At 42.5% G+C, this 18,841-nt stretch overlaps 2 pseudogenes across 1 annotated transcript; both read right to left on the bottom strand.

Moving 5' to 3' along the window:
• Nucleotides 1-4,107: 4,107 nt before the first annotated feature.
• Nucleotides 4,108-6,864, bottom strand: LOC147444961 (galactinol--sucrose galactosyltransferase-like; annotated as a pseudogene). Its single transcript, XR_015190133.1, has 4 exons — nt 6,505-6,864; nt 6,148-6,324; nt 5,337-5,695; nt 4,108-5,039 (listed from the first exon to the last, which is right to left on the bottom strand). The product of XR_015190133.1 is annotated as a galactinol--sucrose galactosyltransferase-like (transcript).
• A 26-nt stretch (nt 6,865-6,890) lies between these two features.
• LOC147444960 (putative galactinol--sucrose galactosyltransferase 5 pseudogene) lies at nt 6,891-7,505 on the bottom strand (annotated as a pseudogene).
• Nucleotides 7,506-18,841: the final 11,336 nt, after the last annotated feature.

Genomic DNA, 18,841 nt, shown 5'->3' with positions numbered 1-18,841 from the left:
ACAGACATTGAGAACAATCACCATATCAAAATAATTTATTTTGTATGCCCAATCTCTTTCGATAATCATCAAGCTAAATAAAGAAATGGATTTTTCAAATGAAACATGATTTATAAATCAAAATTTTCATGTATTCACTCATATCAATATATATCTACTCAAAACATATAACTCTTGTGTACAACAACCATTTGAGATTATCACACCCAAAAATTTAAGCAACCATCCAAGGCCTAATTTGTTTTCTTCAAATATATATTGTATCTTGCAGTAGTTTAGTAGAGTTGCTTAGCACATGCTCTTCAAGTAAATAAAATCAAAGTGTGTCATATACAAGGAAGTAGATTTTCATAAAGGTGGGGTCTCGATAGTACGAAGGTTGTTGATGGATGAGCGACTCATCAATAGATGGGCAGAGGCATAGAGACCTTCAAAATAGTCATACCAAGGAAATATCTATTGGACATTAAGAGAGGATAGCTAGGGTAGAGGAGCCGGTTTATAGACACTCAAATTGTATGCACCAATTGAAAGAAATTCAAACCTTTCTAATTCAATCTCTCGTGATTTTCCATGATTTTGATTCAAAATGGTGTCAAAAGATAGTTAACTTAAAACTCTTTAGGTATAAAATGTCTCCCTCATCAAGTATTTAAATAATAATAAAAAGTTATGCTGGATTTATTCAAACATTGTTCTAGTTTTGGGTCTTGTACTTTTATTGGTCCCTCTACCTTATTACTTGCTATGAAAGCGCGGTTGTGGTTGTGGTCATCGGCAGGAGATGACACAAATGGAACTAGTCACTTGTCCATGTGTCATGCATGGCTACTCCTATTGTTGGATTTTTTCCCCATTTTCTCCCATGATATGTTTGTTCTGGAAAGGTTATGTAGGAATGATGTGGCAAGACATTGATGCTCCTAAGAAAACTCGACAGTACTAGGAAGAAGTAATCACCCAAGAAGTGTAGCTCAATTGGTGAGACCTTTGCGATGTAACACCAAAGTTGAGGGTTTGAGGCTCACACGTTGCATTCTCTTGGGTGCATTCTCCTTCCCTATTGGGGAGATGGTTCCCGCGGTGGCCCCTTGAGGGTGTAATGTATAGCAATGTACAGTTGTAAATATATAACATGTACCCTATCACCTTCACAGCTTATAACATGACCATGTGATATGGGCACCATGTGTAAGTATCAAAAAGCTAGAAGCATTTGTTGCTCTTCTTTTGTCAGAGTCATTGCCATATCTTCCTGCATACATAGCATCCCTCCTCTTCTCGCTCGTCATTTGTAGTGAGGTGGGGCTTCCATAAGAGTTGACAGAGAATTGTTGGGTGTGTGCAGGGGGGATGATGTGTAGCTCCGCACAAGAGACGGCCGTGTCATAAGCATCTGCCTATGTCCCCTCATCTCCATCGTAGATGCCACTGCTAGAATATTGTGGCATGTCTGTGCAGTCCTCGAGCTTCTCCATGCTTTTGTGACTATGATTACCAATGCAACCTCCATTCTTTCTTTCCATGATTGTCTCTTCTCCCTTCCAAGATGGTTATGTGTGCTCATCAGTGACCTGATTACTCTGTAATCTCTCCTTATCGCTCTTTTATTCCTAGGATTTGTGTATGTGCTTGGGTTTCAGGGTAGGGTGCCTAGATTCATTAGTATGTAGCACTAATTTCTATGTTTCGTTAGTGCATGCTTGATCCACAAGATCTGTGCTTGAGTATTTAGAGTGAGATTAGCAAAAGATTTTACAAATTGAATTGTTTATGCGCAAATGATTGCATTACTAGGAGTGAGGAGTTGTGGGTAGGAGAGTGTGTTTCCATGGCTTTGCTCCTCATAGGCCGTAGAATATCACAAAATTTTCCAAAGGATTGCCAAAGAATTAGAATTGGGAACAATTAGTTGTCCTAATTTCTGTCATGTTTGAGCTCTCTAATTTCATAGCTATGATCTCACATTGATATCCCTTAGCTTGGTATCAAGATTTTCTAATAGAAAATTAATGATATTTTTTCTCTCTCTTTTGCTCAAGAGATTTCCCCCTTCAAGGCTTGGGAAATGGAGTTAAAGAGACCCATTAAATGGTCGCTTATTTTAAGCGGAAGGCTAATTGAGAGATTATAAAAGGGCCTCCTCTGATGATGAGTAGGGAGAGAATCTCTTAACTCAAAACAAATCAATTGTTTACATGGGAAGTTTTAGGTCTCTCTAATGCTGAGTGTATCTACGAGGTAGAAGAATAGGGGCACAACTTCTTGATCACCCTCTACTTGAAGAGGAGATTAGGAAGTTTCTTTGTAATCTTAAGAATTGCAAAACAAATAGGCTAGATGGTCTTCCCAGTGACTTCTGCACAATGTATAAGGCTTTATTGGTCTTATGTATCTGATCCTTATCTCGGTAATAAGCTTTGAGAGCAAGAACTCTCTCTACCCATTACATAAAGGATTAATAGAGGACTGATTAAACTCATACATTAAAAGGTCTGGTTTGACTTATGATCATGAATAGAAGACATTTTCCCTTTTCATAAGATATTTTGCATTTATCTAGGAGACTATTACACATAATGGAATGTTTGTTGTCAAGGAGTTGAAAGCTTTTCATAGGAGGCATTCAGGTAGACATCACTCAAGTTTGGGAAGGCCATCGATTTCGTCGAGCTAATAAGGAGCCCTATTTGTAGCAATAATGATCAATAAGGATAACATGGTTACTACAATTTGGACATGTCTTGGACCTTTTTTGTATAGCTATTGAATCAGTGGTCAATCATTCTGAAACAGGCTTCAACTCTCTTTCAAACTCAGCTCCTAGAGTTATTTTAGAGGCTGGTTGTTAGGCTATCATCCCTAATGGCCAACTCTCTAGATCTCTTGGAATCCCAACGTCTAATTTTTTATGGCTTTGCGAGGTATGTCGGCCAAAACTGCTTTGGGAGGCAAATTGATCAAAACTACATTCTGAAGTGCCATTTCTGTCAAAAATTCATCCCAAACCATATTGTTGTAGGTTTATGGATTATGTATATTCATTAACCCATCTACACTTGCAAAATTATGTACAGGCCCTTTTTCTTAACCGTGGATAAAAGGTCCACAATGAAAAATTCATGTGTAAGCCAAATTTTTTGTACTGCATCTTTACCTTCTTCCATCTCTTTGGTGGCAGCTAAAGCAATTCTTGCACGGGCTAGGAGATTCTTATGGGGAGGCAATGAGAGTACCAAAAGGGTTCCTAGAATTTTAGTGTGCCAGCAAAAGTCATTGATGGAGTGGAGGGGAGGGGATTATAAAGGAATCAGACGGAAAATTATGACAATTTTTGCTATGATTGCATATTAGAAGAGATGGGAAGAGATAAAAACCAGGGCCGCATTGCTTCTGTTCGAACAAAAGATATTTCAACTTCTGCATGTCTTCCAAAGGAGGAAAGAGAAATTTGTTATGATGTTGCAACTGCATTGCTTTCCGGTAGGTAGAAGGTTCCCCTCTAATATTTTTAGGATGTGGAATGCATGGATGTGGGTCAAGAATACCTCTTAAGTCCCATCTATTTCTAGATCGGGCTTCGGAGTCATTCTGATAGGATTAATGAGGTTTGCAGGGGTCAATGACCATTTCAACTCAAGGAAGCTCATTATAGCTTATACAACTTTTAACATTAGAGTGGCATTTGAATTTTAGGACAGACCCTTCTTTTCTATGTCCATTGGATGAAAAAGAACAAAAAAATTTAATAAAAATTTGCTCAACTCCTTCACAGCAACTTCCAAGTTACCTCTGTAGGAAATCTTTCCCTGTTGAAGCCAATCAATTGACTAGGCCTCTCCCATACCAGTAAGCAACCTTCCCTCCTCTAGTTAAATATGTAACACAATGCAATTTAGACTATAGCTAAAGCCAGAAAATAAGAATAGGCAAATTCCCAAGATGTCAGGAAACCGTCCTGGTCCTTGAAGAGTAAACCTTATGCTCTTTACCTATCCATCAAGGTCAGGGTTATGGGACATGCGATCTTGCTGTCCAACCTGTTGGCGTTCTCGGCCAGCATGTGGCCGCTGGTGTTTAGGAAAAACGTTAATCCCAAATATACATGAACCCCCTTTCAACAATTCTTGTGAAAATTATGCAAATTAATCTATATTCTTGACTGTAATTACATCCTTTCATACTTTGGGCTCTGGGTAGATGTAATACTTTCAAACTTTGGGTTTTTGTATAGTTTAGCACAGCATACTTTGCCTTATAAAGAAGACACATCCAGAGAGAGATCAAAATGCACACCATCAAGTTCCTTCGGTCGAATAGAAGCAACATCGACCATCCAACCTCCAAAAAGGCCCCCTCTGATCTCGACTTGAATGCTATTAGAAGGTTTTAACACCATGTTTGTTGCAAGTTCATTCCTGCACATGGCTGTCCTCACAGTAGAAAGCGTAATTCAACCTTTTCTACATTGAAATTGGAAGGTGCATTCTGCTTCACTTCTAAAATTCTAGTTCAACTTTCGTTCCATCCTTTACCCATGGAACCTCAGATGAAATCCTTCCATCAAGAGGGTTGTAGAGGAATTTAGTCGAGGAACCATTCAAGTAGCAATGCAAGGGTTGGGAGTTGGAGTATGCACAGAATGTCCCCGCTCTGTGCAATTTGATGGTTACCTTTCGGGCAGTTGAGCCTGAACACTCCACAGCGCCTGCACTGTTCAGCATGTTTACTAGCCCAAAAGGTGCAAATTTTATATTTCCAGCTAGACGTTGAAGTGCGCACACAGTGAAGATGTCATAGGCTAATGGCTCTACCTTCACGGGCAAGCGTTCACTTCTCCTTAAGATTGAGATCTTATCCTGCTTCAATGTGTAAATTGCAAACAATTGCGACTCCGACTGCATGTCTGGCCATTCAATATCACTAGGAGATACTTGCGTGTAGCATGTGGTAGGAGGCGTCTCTGATGGCACGGTCATACGCTTCTCGGGAGACCAGCCACCTCCTTGACAGTTGAAAGCACCAATCATTCCTCCAGCCTTTAAAAAAAGAATTCACCAAAACCAAGCAAATGAATGATTTAAGTGTTGGTATATCTAGAAGTAGCTGCATGGCGTATGGCGACTTAAAATCTAACCTTACCTTTTGTATGCAAACTGTGTGCAGCCCCTTCAACTATACAAACAAAGCACTAGAACACGGGACTGCGGTAAAGGTTACAATAAATCCTTTTCTACTTCTCTTGAAGATGCACCATACAACATACTATACTAGAAACACACACAACATCTTTGAATTCAAAATTAGATTTTTACTTCAGACCATGAAATCTCTACCTTAGTTAAGTTCCATATCTTTAAAACCGTAACTCCGTCCAGCATTGGGTCAGAAAAAAGGCAGTCTCTGGTGGGAAGAGCAAACCGTTCACAGCAAGGGACCGTCCCATCCGGAAATACCACTTTTTTTAGAAGTTCAAAATCATGGTGTCCAGGCTTATCACTGACATAAACAGGGCGTCCAGAAATGGCCCGAGAAGCCGCATGAAATTCAGCACATATATGGGTGGTCTGAAACATGTCCCAATCAGGATGGATAAACTGCCCCAACCATAAGCTATTATATGCACAATGGACCACATGAAACCCTTGTAGCCAAAGCAAAGGATCACCCTTCAATTCTGGCCAGAAGTCATCACCTGCACACAACTCTCGAGTTAAATCTGCACCCCAAAAACAAACGACAAGAAAAGAACAAATGGCAATGATCTCAAAGACGGGACAACACAATCAGCAAATAACACCACCATGACCACACAAAAGAAAGGCAAGCAAAACCGATGAATTATGAGGGGATCTCATTAGTCAAAACTAGAGTGTAACTCAAGAGGCTATCCAAACCAACATCATCTGTTTGATCCATATCTTGGCTTCAGCCGAGTATCATATACTGGCACAAAACCACAAAGCGTTGGGGTGGTATTTTAAGAATGCTTCCCCAGCAGCAATCATTTGAAGAATGCTTCCCCAACAGCAATCCTTGGAGGCCCATACACCAAATGGTAACTTCTTTGCAAACATGATCACTAATACGCTAAACAGAGGTGTTTGATTACTGATATGCTACACAGAGGCTTATACACACACTTACCAACTCTGCCTAAAGTGACATTTTCTGTTCCCAGGAGCATAAAAATATTCGTGTGCTCCATACTGGCTATCACACGGTTACCACCCAAGTTCTTTTTTATCAACTTAGATAAACCTTCATAATATGCCCTGCTCAATTGTACTCTCCACCATAGTTTTCCCCCAGCATCTCCAAAACCTGCAAACACAACAGAGGCGCCTATCACAAAGGCTTCATACAATAACCAATGAACCAAAAACAGCATACATGACATGTCCATGACATATCATCATGAGAACAAGTAAACCGTGTTCATTCATGTGTGTGTTCCCAGCATGTACGAAAGGCTCGAGCTGATAAAGCAACTACTGAACTTACTTGTATCACATCAATCTTTACTCCAGAAACCCCACTTTGATCAAGATAAGAATGCAATTTATTATAGAATTTGAAGATGTTCTCAGGTGGGACAAGGCCAGTGCAACTCCTGACTATCCTATCCACAGCAAGATCGGGCATGGTTTCCGCTACTCCAGGCCTAAGCACAGGTTTGACAAGCCTAGCACCAAAAGAATCCTCGACACCCGGTCTTACTCCACCCCAATAGCCAACCACATCATGCCATACATACACATCCTTCAGTGACAGAAACTCTGTCTTCAAGTCGTCAATGAGCGCCGCCAACCCTTTTTTCTCTTGGTCCGCGACGCATTCATTTTTTGATGGACCATTAGACATGACCTTCTCTGCTTCTCCGCTATCATTTACATGTGAATTAGAAGCATACGGGCAATTGCATGCCCCAAATGAGCTCTAATCACCTTCACTGCATCGTTCACCAGAAGGAAAGGATCCTTAATAGCATGCACATACACACAGCCTTTAAAGCTTTTTTCACGCACGCGCGTGGAGCCGCTCTCCACAAACACATCCACACAATCATTAACACCTGCTTGAAGCCCGGTCCTGAAGCCCCCTTCAAAGATGGGAAGAAAGACAATGTAAGGGTAATCAGAAACACCATCATGTTTCGCTTTTGTATGTGTGTCGAGGATCAGGATTTGCGTTTCCTTCTGAAGATTCGAATCGCCGTCGCCCACCCAATGGGTCGCCCACCATACCTTGAATCTGAAGATGCTAGCAAATCTAGTGTTTTGAAGCTTTCCCAAGGAGAAGGTGTGTATATCCTTTGGGGTATCTGCTGTGAAGCCGATGAAGGCACCACCACAAGATGAGGATGAGAGGGCGAAAGCTGATTTCCCAAAGTTGAGGGAGGCAAAAGAGGACAAATTTACATAAGAGGGCACATCGTGCAAGATAGGTCTGCCATCGAAATGCAGCTTCCCCTGCGAAAGAGAGAAGCCATAGCTTTGCTCCATTTTGAGAGGCAAGAGATTAAAGGGCCCTAATGGTTAATCAAATACAAATGGTGAGATCAGTTTGATCAAAAAGCTACTGCTGGTCACAGAAATGCAACGATAGCCGGGTACCTCCTACTAAGGCGGGTGTTGAATCATAATTACTCGTCTGCTGTATCATCATCAAACTGCTCTTTCATCAAATGTTGCTGTGGGCATGTCGATGACAGAAGTTACTAGAAAAAGGAGCGCTCTCTGGACATTTCCAGCAGCTCCTAGCAAGCTTCTAGGCCCCGCGCGACTCCGACTGATGAAACAAGTTGAAGTTCCCACGCTCGATGCTGGTCCGTTCTCGTAGCAGACATGTATGCATGGCAAATTTCGAAATAATTTTAATATAATATCCAAACCACCGCCAAAATTACCGCCCCTCTGACACAAACCCAGCAAATAGATGTGGGCCAGCGAATACGATCGGCTTGAGGATCAGCTTGGACGCCTTGAGCCTGTCCTAGTGGGACACCCACTTGTTGAACAATACTCCATCCAAGGCAAGGCAAGAATAGCATTGTGACGCTCTCGGTGTGGTGTTGTGGCATGTGTGTAATGTGAAACTAAAAATATATACCTCACTCTTAATGCTTTTGATGAATGGAATCAAATGCTACAATATACATAGTGTGATATATGTGAAAACGGATGCCATAGTTGTAGGCATCTATATAACTTATCGAACAGGCAAGGTCGGGAATGTAGTATCGTTGCATGTTTTTTACCACATTAAAGCATGTTTAATTTGCTGTAGAAATGTACAAATGTCAAGTGTTTCAAAGTGGCACGCTCGTTTTGCCCTAGAAAGTTCAATGCGAACGATCTTGGCCAGAAATAGCAGGTTTCGTATGCGAACGTAAAAGACGTGTCCAGAGTGCTTACCAAGTGGAAAATTGAGGTTCATCATTAAATTTGAGCTAAAAGTGAATTTTTCACAAAAATAAGGATTTTTCTCAACTCACTTGGACATTTTACGAACCAAAAGGGGCATTTTTGGGGTAAGAAGGGCTAAAAATGTCCATAAAATGGCCTTGAAATAGCACAAAATGGCTCAAAATGCCACATCAACGACGGTGCTGTCGTTGGTCAAGTTGAGAAGGAGCTTATAGAGCCAAAAAATGAGCTCATTTGGACAGATAAGCAAGGAGATACAGCCATTACAATCCAGGGTGCGAGTGTAGTTCTGTGCTGCTTCTACTACGTGTTCAAAGCTGTGAGGCCTCCAATTAGGGTTTTCCCTCCTCAAAATAACTACTTAGGCTTCTCCAATAAAGTTCTGAAGCCTCCATGAAATGGTCACCCAACGAAGAATCGAAACGTCAATTTAGAGTTTTTGACATGTCGAAAGAGCACTACATCTGTGCAACTAGGAGCGAGGCTACACCTAATCTTCACACACACAAGAGTTTTGAGTTAATCTTGGTTCTTTTTCAAAGAAAAGCTTTCATGACTGAAGTTTTATTCTTTTTGAATATGTTTTTAGCTTCAAATCATCTACAACTTGCTTGATTTTGCTACGAATCCTCGCAATCAGAGGCCTGGCGCTTTCCTAGCAGCACTGCACACTTCTTGACTCATTTTTTGTGAACTTGACCTGAAGTAGGCTAGGGTGAGGGTTCAAAAGCTTCATTGAAGGTCTCAGAACAAAGTTTTAAAGCTATGGAGCAACAAGAGCACTAGGGGGTGCGGTTTGATCCTGTCACAATGTAAATGTTTCAAGCCTTTGCGGTGTTCATGCAGCAAAATTTCCGGAATAGACAGGTTCCTCGGCATGGATCAACGCAGCAACGTGGTCTATGCCACTCAATGTACATACACCTTTCATTCAAGCCCCATCAAAAGTGCCAAGCGGACTTGGTACCCACAGCTTTTTCGGCATTCAGCAAGCACGACTGTTTGAGATAGACACTGCCTCATCGGTAAGACCACTCATGCAGCCCATTTTGGTTTTCGTAGATGCACGTAGCTCTACACCCTCCAAAGCATTAACCAAGGAAATTCCAGCCCTAACAGTGCTACTCTCGGGACGAGAGTTTTCTAAGGGGGGGGTGTATGTTGGGCTCTGGTGGATTCGGAGCTCCCGGGGTGACGGTGGGACAGTGACCACCCGATCTCGGGTAGCCACGGCTCGGTGCCGCGGGGATGCGCGATGGACCCGGTTGGGGACGACGGACGATGGGACATAGTCCTGACCTATATTTTCTCCTCACCTCACCGTCTAGGTACTACGGACGCGTGCGGGGGTTTGAGAGCGCCAGGTAACGGGAGTGTCCCCCTCCACTTCATCACGTGGAGGTAATCGGGGGAGTCCAACACGCACGGGGACTCCATGACCCAGTTTCCGGGCCGTCAGCTCGTAGCCGGCGGGTCTCTTCGGCGAGCGTCGGCAAGGCGCCACACGCGGACAAGTGATCCGTTTGGATGTTCAATACTCCACGCGGAGGTCTTGACTTCCTCTTCGAGCCTATCTATGTACATTCACGAACGCGCGCCCGAGGCGCTCCTCGTTCGCAGACGAAGGCTGCGGCAGATTCGCAGTCGGTTTATTTTGGCGAGCGTCGGCTCGACGCTACACGCGGACGGTATGTCCAATTTGGACGTTTAGGTACTCCACGAGGAGATCTCGGCTTCCTCTTCGAGATCAGCCATGTACATTCATGAACATGCACTTGTGGCGCTCCTCGTTCTCAACCGACGGGCTGCTGGCAGGTTCAACCCACCCCGACCCGAGGCGGTCCGGGGACTTTTCGACAATTTCCCAAGATAGCCCAAAGTGTCCTGAGAGAGTTCCAAAGGAACCTCTTAGATATGCGCTCAAGGCCCGAATAGCCTCGTTCGCTCAACATGAACCTAAAGACGCTTCCGCACTCAACTAAACTTCAACTCCGCGCGGTGCCACCAAGGCTCCCGCGCCCGTCAAGTAAGACGTGATCTCGGGCCGTTTTTTGGACGAGCCCCTCAAGAGCCGCCAAAGGGACTTAAGTCAGTGGACGCGAGCCTCCCAGCATGCGAGCTAGCAGCAAGCTATTGAAAGGAGGGAGCTTTCCTCAACCAAAGCGCTCCAATCAGCGGTAAAGAAAATTAACCAATTCAATGGTAAAGATGTAAAAAAGTATCTTTGTGGGTATGTAAAGGAGATGGAGCTTCATCGAGTGTCCGAAGCATAGATGGTACAAAGTTTTGAGCTAGTTGTGGTTCCCGAGATCAGGGACCATGTAAGGGGAATAAAAAGTGATCATGGGGCAACTTGGGAAGCATTCAAATTAGCCTTAAAAGAAGAGTATTTCATGAAAGACTACTAAGGGTGACAAATGTTATGGATATGGGATATGTACATTTATTACTCAAGTGCTCATTAGAAGCTATGGTCATTTTATGCCGGCCAGCCAATGTGTATTCATTTTTAAGCATTGAAGAATCTATAGATGAAATACATGCAAGAGGGAAATGCTCACTCTAGCACGGGGGGAGATTGCACCCAGTGCTCGTGTGTTTCTTCTCTCCTTTGCTCTCTACTCTCTCGCCGCGCCGGTGTAGCACTCCGCTCTAGGAGGTGCACATGCAGGCTTCCTTTCTCTCTCTCCCGCTCTTTGTCTCTATTTGTTCGAGTACGGCGTTGCATACGCGCTATGGGTTGTGCCAGGTATGCCGATTTGTGCTTTTCATGGATTGCAACGTGTTGTTTACGTATTTTGCAGAGCAACCGCGCTCTACGTTTGTAGCAGTGGTATCAGACCTGAGGATACGCTCTTGGTAACAAGAAAACACCTTGGGTAAGATTTTCTTTTCAGCAACATAGCCCGTCACGATTTTGTAACACAGATAAGTACAACTATATACTTCTATTTTATTTTATGTTTTTTTTGAAAAAAATTGTTTCCTCTCTCTTCTCAATGCTATAGATCTTTGGAAACTTTGGGGATATAATTAATAGTAATCCTTGTTGAGATTGTGATTATAGCAAAGCCCATTTGAATAGGACGATCAGAAAAATGATATTTTACATAATTAGGAAACCCTAAATATTATTAACACAATAATTAATTTTTGATTATATCTATGTACACACTTTATTATAGTAGTGAGATTACATCTGACTATGGAGATTACTTGATTGAATCTGATATACATAGATATATGTGCGTGCGTGTGGGGAGAAAAATAGATAAATTGCTTAGACGAAGAACGAAGCAAACAAAATGGGTTGTTTATCCAAGGGGGGGTCACGAATATTTTGACAAATTGTGGATGTACTAACTCTGACTCAAGAAGGTGTCAATGTAAGTTAGTTGGAGATGATCCCAAGAAAGTGGATTTATTTTCCTGTGTTGTTCACTCTTGCCATAGGAACTAACCCCAAGAGATGAAGGGTTTGCTACCACAAATACTATCTAGGGGCATCGAAGAGCTAGATCCAAGGCCGAAGACATCGCCAGTGGGCATTAGCCAAACTTATTAGCAGGTACCTCTACCCTGTGTGCGAGGCGGCCAGCTGTCATAATTCATGCACGTTGTCAAGCAATCTCAAAACAGGGGAATGTGAAATCTTAACTAGTGTTGGGTTTTAAGTGAGAATTTTTTAGTGATGTAAAACTCTCCAAGACAATACGACATCCACTTAATGGGACAGTGGCAGCGTATTGCATGCAAGGTGAGGTTACCTACACTCATGCTATAGGTGACTCTGTAGACTTTTTGATTCGCGTCCTGGTGTGTTGAAGCGGCCCCATGTGGAGTGTTTCCTGCACACGGTGGGGACGATCTTAACGACCTTGCATGGCGGTTGCTCTGGTGTGAAACTTCAACCACACACACACACACTACTTGAGCCCTGTAGACTATAGTGCGTGTCCACCACATACACTGACTCTCTTCCTCTCCCTAACTTCACATTGATGCCCTACGACAGCTACCAACCAGTGGCTCATAGCCACCATCCGTCCTTCACCCGTTCTCAATCCCAACGGCGCACCTCCTCTCCTAAACTGGAGTTCTCTTCCTCTTCACAGCCGCCCACCAAAGACCATGTAGGTGTAGAGCATTGTTGCCATGCAGGCCGCACATATACTCCTATCTCCTCCCTACCTACCCTGCACAGTCCCATGCTGCCTGTCTCCCGTCACGAGCTCCACATAGTAGTAGTCGTCGATAGCGCACACCATCTCTTTTTATTTTGATATTTTGGTAGCTAAAGTATTGTATTTTATGTGGTTCACGTCACAGTGGGAAGAGCACCTCTGTCCTAGCTGCCATAGATAGGATATGGAATGCATCACACCAGCTCTCACTGTACTTAGGTTTTGGCCTGGAAGGTGTTAATGAAAGTTGAACTCTTTACTGAAGGATATTTACCTATACGCCAGAATTTGAAGCCAACTACTCCAGGAGACCTGGTTTTGACCTATCCTAACATTTATTCATTGAGTGTGGCCTCACTTTATATCTGAAGACCGATATCCACCGGTACCCTGTAAATTTAGATAACACCCCTCTTATCCGCTCGTCTATACTTCAAGTTGTCTACTTTCATTCTCTTTTCTTGGCAAACAAACTTTGTATGAATTTTGTCCTTCATGGCATTTGAATTGTTAACGAATTTGATGTGCAGTTATTAACGTCTGTTTAAATTTAACAAGAAATTGTTTTTAGCGCTTTGTCTTTCAAAAATACTTTTATAGGTAAATCTGAGTACAATGCTATAATCTCATAGAATCTTAAGGTAAGCAGTTTCCTTATGCATTCTGCTAATATCTCTCTAGCAAAATCATTTCCATTACCCCTGGTTAGTAAGCTCTTTCTATGTAATATTACATGGCTAACTTGTGTGATGACTAACCTTACCAACTCTCATAGGCATTTTCACTTTGTATTAACAAACTTCATACATGCGCAACACTATTTTCATTCTCGTGATTTGAAATTTCTCCTGGCAATGGAAAAATTTCTACACATGTTAGAGCTCCTACACTTGAATAGGGCAGGACTCTCCGCTCCACACCTTGTTACAAAAACTTATGGTTATCGACATGTGTGTTAGAGTGCCTACATCTCGTGAAGAAGGACTCTTCACTTTGCAATAATGTTACGGAAAATTATCAATGTCGATACATGTGTACTAGAGTGCCTACGCCTGGTACGACAAGACTCTCCGTGGTTACATTATATGTGGAACTGGCTCGCCACATTTGGTATGGATTGATATGAAAGGATATGATGAACTGGTATAGAAAGTTGAAAGGGTGACAGAGGGTGGTCTATTTGGAATAACATTTCTGACAAATGTTGCACTCCGCACTTATGCACCTTTACTTCATTTTATGCACTCCCATCACACCATACACATGTTACACATTTTTCCACCTTTAAATTGCTTCCTACTAATCATTGTTACTCTTTTGGTTTTTAGTTACTCCTTGTGCTATGCAGGCATGTACCTAGCGTCTTGTACCTCGCACTCCACGCCACCACTTATGTACCTCGCAACTTAGGGCAGTTGCTTTTTCAACCCCGGAGTATGTTATGGATATGGGATATATACATTTATTACTCAAGTGCTCATTAGGAGTTATGGTCATTTTATGCCAGTCGGCCAATGTGTATTTTCATAAAATCTAATATCTAAACAATCTAAATGATTTTCTCATATTAAACTGATCATTTAATGTGGGAGAATAAACAGGAACAAGGGTTAGAATATAGACATGTACTTATGGATATGTCTCAACACCGGGTTAAGGTTAAAGAGGTCCAAATGAGAGATGGTGTGTTAAAGAGAAATGCTACCTAATGGAGTTTAAAGACCTTAGGGTTAGCTTCATTAAATACCTCCAAAAGTTAGTGTTAAAAATTTCTTTGACCTTAGGCAAGCTAGGGCTGACCTTGAGGTGGGAATTGAAGTCGCGGAGCGGAGCGTGGGTCGACTCTCTCACACACACACACAGTGAGCTTACACAGTACAGTACGCAGAGAACTGTTAGAAGGGTTATCTCCCAATTCTTTAGGATTCACAAAGTATAAGTTAGTATATACAAAGAGTTAGAGGGAAGTGAGTTAGGCGGGCGGCCAGCCATATCCGCATAAGAGGCCACTTGGGCTTTAATCCCAACAACCTCCCACTTAAAGTCCAATGTGGCACTTTAAGTAACTGTAAATCTATGAACATAAATGTACAAAGATTTACATGGCTGCCATCTATCCAATGCCCAATAACTCACGACAATGCACAAAGCCCTCTCCTGGAAGTCCCTTTGTGAGTAGATCAGCAGGATTGTCCTTGGTGTGGATCTTCAGCAGTTGTATCTGCTTGTCTTCAAGTACTTCCCTAATGAAGTGATATTTGACATCAATATGCTTAGTCTTCGAATGGAACACTGGATTCTTTGCCAATTGTATAGCACTTTGACTATCACAATATAACTCTGGCATATCTACTTTGATTCCCAAGTCTGCAACCAATCTACCAAGCCAAATAGCTTCTTTGCATGCCTCATTTGCTGCAACATACTCAGCTTCTGTAGTAGACTGCGTAACACAATCTTGTAATCGAGATCGCCATGATATGGCACCTCCAGCCAATGTAAAGACATAGCCTGATGTAGATCTCCTCTTATCCAAGTCTCCTGCATAATCTGAGTCAGTGTATCCTCTGACACTCAAATCCTGACTACCATAGCATATGCGCATACTCTTTGTATGTTTTAAGTATCTCATGATACCTTTCACTGCCTCCCAATGTTTCTTGCCGGGATTTGACATATATCTGCTAACCACTCCCACTGCAAATGCAATATCCGGACGTGTAGCAATCATTGCATACATCAAACTACCCACTGCAGACGCATATGGAATCTTATCCATTTCAGCCTTTTCTTCCTCAGACACAGGACAATCTTGTTTGCTAAGTTTCACATATGGTGGCAATGGAACACTCAATGCCTTTCCCTTCTCCATATTGAAACGTTGCAAAACCTTGTCAATATACTCTGTTTGAGATAACCAAATCAACTTCTTTGATCTGTCTCTCTCAATGCGCATACCAAGTATATGACTTGCCTCACCCATGTCTTTCATGTCAAACGATTTTGCCATCTTTGACCTCAAAGCTGAAATTTCTTCCAAGTGTTTGCCAGCAATCAACATGTCATCCACATACAAAATAAGGATCAGCCAACTGCCATCCTTAGCCTTCTTTGTATATAGACAGTGATCGAACTCACTACGTTTGTAGCCTTGAGAAAGCATAAACTGGTGGAACTTATGGTACCATGCCCTCGGTGATTGTTTTAAGCCATAAAGACTCTTTAACAACTGGCATACCAAATGTTCCATGCCTTTCTCAACAAACCCTTCTGGCTGCTGCATGTAAATTTCCACATCTAAATCACCATGCAAGAACGCTGTCTTGACATCCATTTGGTGCAACACCAAATCCAATATAGCAACCAATGCAAGAAAGCATCTCAATGTAGTCATCTTGACCACTGGAGAGAAGACTTCATCAAAGTCAATGCCTTGTTCTTGCTTAAAGCCCTTGGCAACAAGCCTTGCTTTGTACTTTGGCTGACTATCATGAGCAGTGATCTTATACCTGTAAACCCATTTACAAGGTAGAGCCTTTTTGCCCTGTGGTAATTTAACCAACTTCCATGTCTGGTTTTTATGCAGAGCTATCATCTCTGACTGCATGGCCAACTGCCATTTTTTCGAGTCAACCACTTGTAATGCTTCCTTGTAACAAGATGGTTCTCCGCAATCTGTGAGCATGACATAATTTAGAGATGGCACATAACGATCAGGTGGTTTGGATACATGCTCAGAACGTCTCACCACAACTGATTCTGCCTCTCTAGCCACTATAGGCTGTTCCTGAGCCTGACCATGCTGTCTTGATGTGCTAGCACTAGGTCCATCTTCCCTGAAGACAACTCTTCTGATCTCCTCTGTCTTCTCTGTCTTAGCGTGAAACTTGGCTTCATTGAAATGCACATCATTGCTACGAATAAGCTTTCTGGACTCAGGATCCCAAAGCCGGTAACCCATCTCGCCTGATTCTCCGTAGCCAAGAAATATACACTTCTTGCTCTTTGGTTCTAACTTATTTCTGAACTTCTTAGGAATATGGCTGTAAGCTTCACAACCAAAGACTCTGAGATGCTTACACGAAGGTGCCTTGCCTGTCCATAGCATCTCGGCCACTGTACTCTTATCCAGAACCCTACTAGGAGACCTGTTGATCAAATGGACTGCTGTAGCCACTGCTTCCGCCCAAAATCCATCAGGCAACTCAGCATTTGACAACATGCTTCTGACCTTCTCTTGTATGGTCCTATTCATACGTTCTGCAACCCCATTCTGTGAAGGATTATATGGTGCAGTAAGTTCCCGCTTAATCCCTTTTGCTTCACAAAAGTCTTGAAAAGCTTTGGAAACGTACTCTCCACCATTGTCAGTTCTCAAGCACTTCAGCTTCTGACCACTCTGATTCTCCACCAGCTGCAAGAATGTCTTAAAGACCTTGAGCACCTCATCCTTGTGCTTCAAGAAGTAAACCCATACTTTGCGAGAATAGTCATCTATGAATGTACAAAAGTACGCTGCTCCCCCTAGTGACAAACTAGGCATTGGTCCGCATAGATCACTGTGTACAAGAGCTAACCGTTCGTCCCTACGATTCCTCTTTGATCTGTGCGGTTCCCGTGTTTGCTTACCATAAACACAATGCTCACAAAACTCGAAATCTTGAAATGAAAAGCCAGGCAAATAACCATAATGAGAAAGTATTTCCATTCCTCTTTTTGACATATGTCCCAACCTACGATGCCACAGTGACACACTTGGCTGCTCAATCACATTAATTACATAGTTTTTAACCTCTGAAACATGTAAAGTGTACAGAGTTCCTGACTTGCTGCCATGTGCTACAGTCATCGAACCTTTGGAGATCTTCCAAGCGCTGTTCCCAAAAACTGTCACATAACCCGCATCATCCAACTTCCCTGTACTAATCAAGCTCTTTCGGATTGCTGGAACATGTCTGACATTCTTGAGCCATAAAGAAGAGCCATTCTGAAACTTCAACTGCACATCTCCCACTCCAAGTATGTCACAAACCTGCTCATTGCCAAGTCTGACATAATCTTTAGTAGCCACATATGATGTAAACCACTCTTTGTGCGGAGAAACATGTAAAGATGCCCCTGAGTCGATAATCCAATCACTCATAGCATGTCCATCCTCTGCAGTCAAGAAAACAGAATCAAGATTGCTTGTAAGGAAGATGTCACCAGCTGCTATACCAGAATCACTGTCTGAACCAGATCCTGTGACATTCACCTCTTCAATCTTCACTGAACTCTTCTTTTCATCTTGCTCAGAACTCTTTGTTTTTCCTTTTTCTTGTTTCCACTTCGTACAGTCTCGCTTCATGTGACCCTTCTTGCCACAATGGTAGCATTCTATGTCATCCTTTGACTTCGAATCACGAGACTTACTTCGGTTTTGTGCCTTCTTACCCTTCTTCTCTTTAAACTGTTGTCTCCCTCGAACGACCAAAGCACTATTGCCTTTGCCTTTGTCAATGTTCTTCCTGTTCACTTCCTCTGTGAGCAAGCTGCCTTCTACATTGGCACTTGTAAGACCTTCTGGCGTGACAGAATTACTTAACGCTGTACGAAAAGTATCCCAACTGTCTGGCAAAGTGATTAAGAGAAACATAGCCTTCACTGAATCTGGAAAGACTATCTCCTGTGCTGTTAACTGGCTGAAAATTGTGTGAAATTCATTCAGATGATTTGACATGGCTGTCCCTTCCTTCATCTTCAAATCCACCAATTTTTTGAGCCAGTAAATCTGAGAAGCAGCACTTTGTTTCTCGTACATACCACATAGCTTTTGCCATACGCCATACGCTGTAGTCTCTTCTGCTACGTTGAAGTAAACATTTTCTGCCAGTGTCAGCATGATTGTGGAACAAGCTAACTCGTCAAGCTCTTCCCACTCATCTTCAGCCATACCTTCTGGTCTCTCCCCTTTGAGCTTCAGTGGCTTCACTTGTTTTTTCTGCACCAAAACCTGCCAAATCTGCTTCTTCCAGAATGGAAAGTTTGTGCCATCCAGCTTCTTTATGTTGTAAAGAGTCTCACTTTGAGAAGATGCCATATCTGCCAAACTGCTTACTCCTGAGAAAAATCCGGCAGAGTTTCCCCTGTAAACTGGCCTCTGTACACAGTAAACAAGCTGTAATCAACAAGCTGAACACCTCTCCTTAGGAACTGTCAGTATTTTGAAAATTTTTGACAGAGTCTCCC

This window comes from Adiantum capillus-veneris, chromosome 13 (genome assembly GCF_014529385.1).
Source record: "Adiantum capillus-veneris isolate H3 chromosome 13, ASM1452938v2, whole genome shotgun sequence".
NCBI classification, from domain to species: Eukaryota; Viridiplantae; Streptophyta; class Polypodiopsida; order Polypodiales; family Pteridaceae; genus Adiantum; species Adiantum capillus-veneris.
This window is presented reverse-complemented; position numbering and strand designations above follow the sequence as displayed.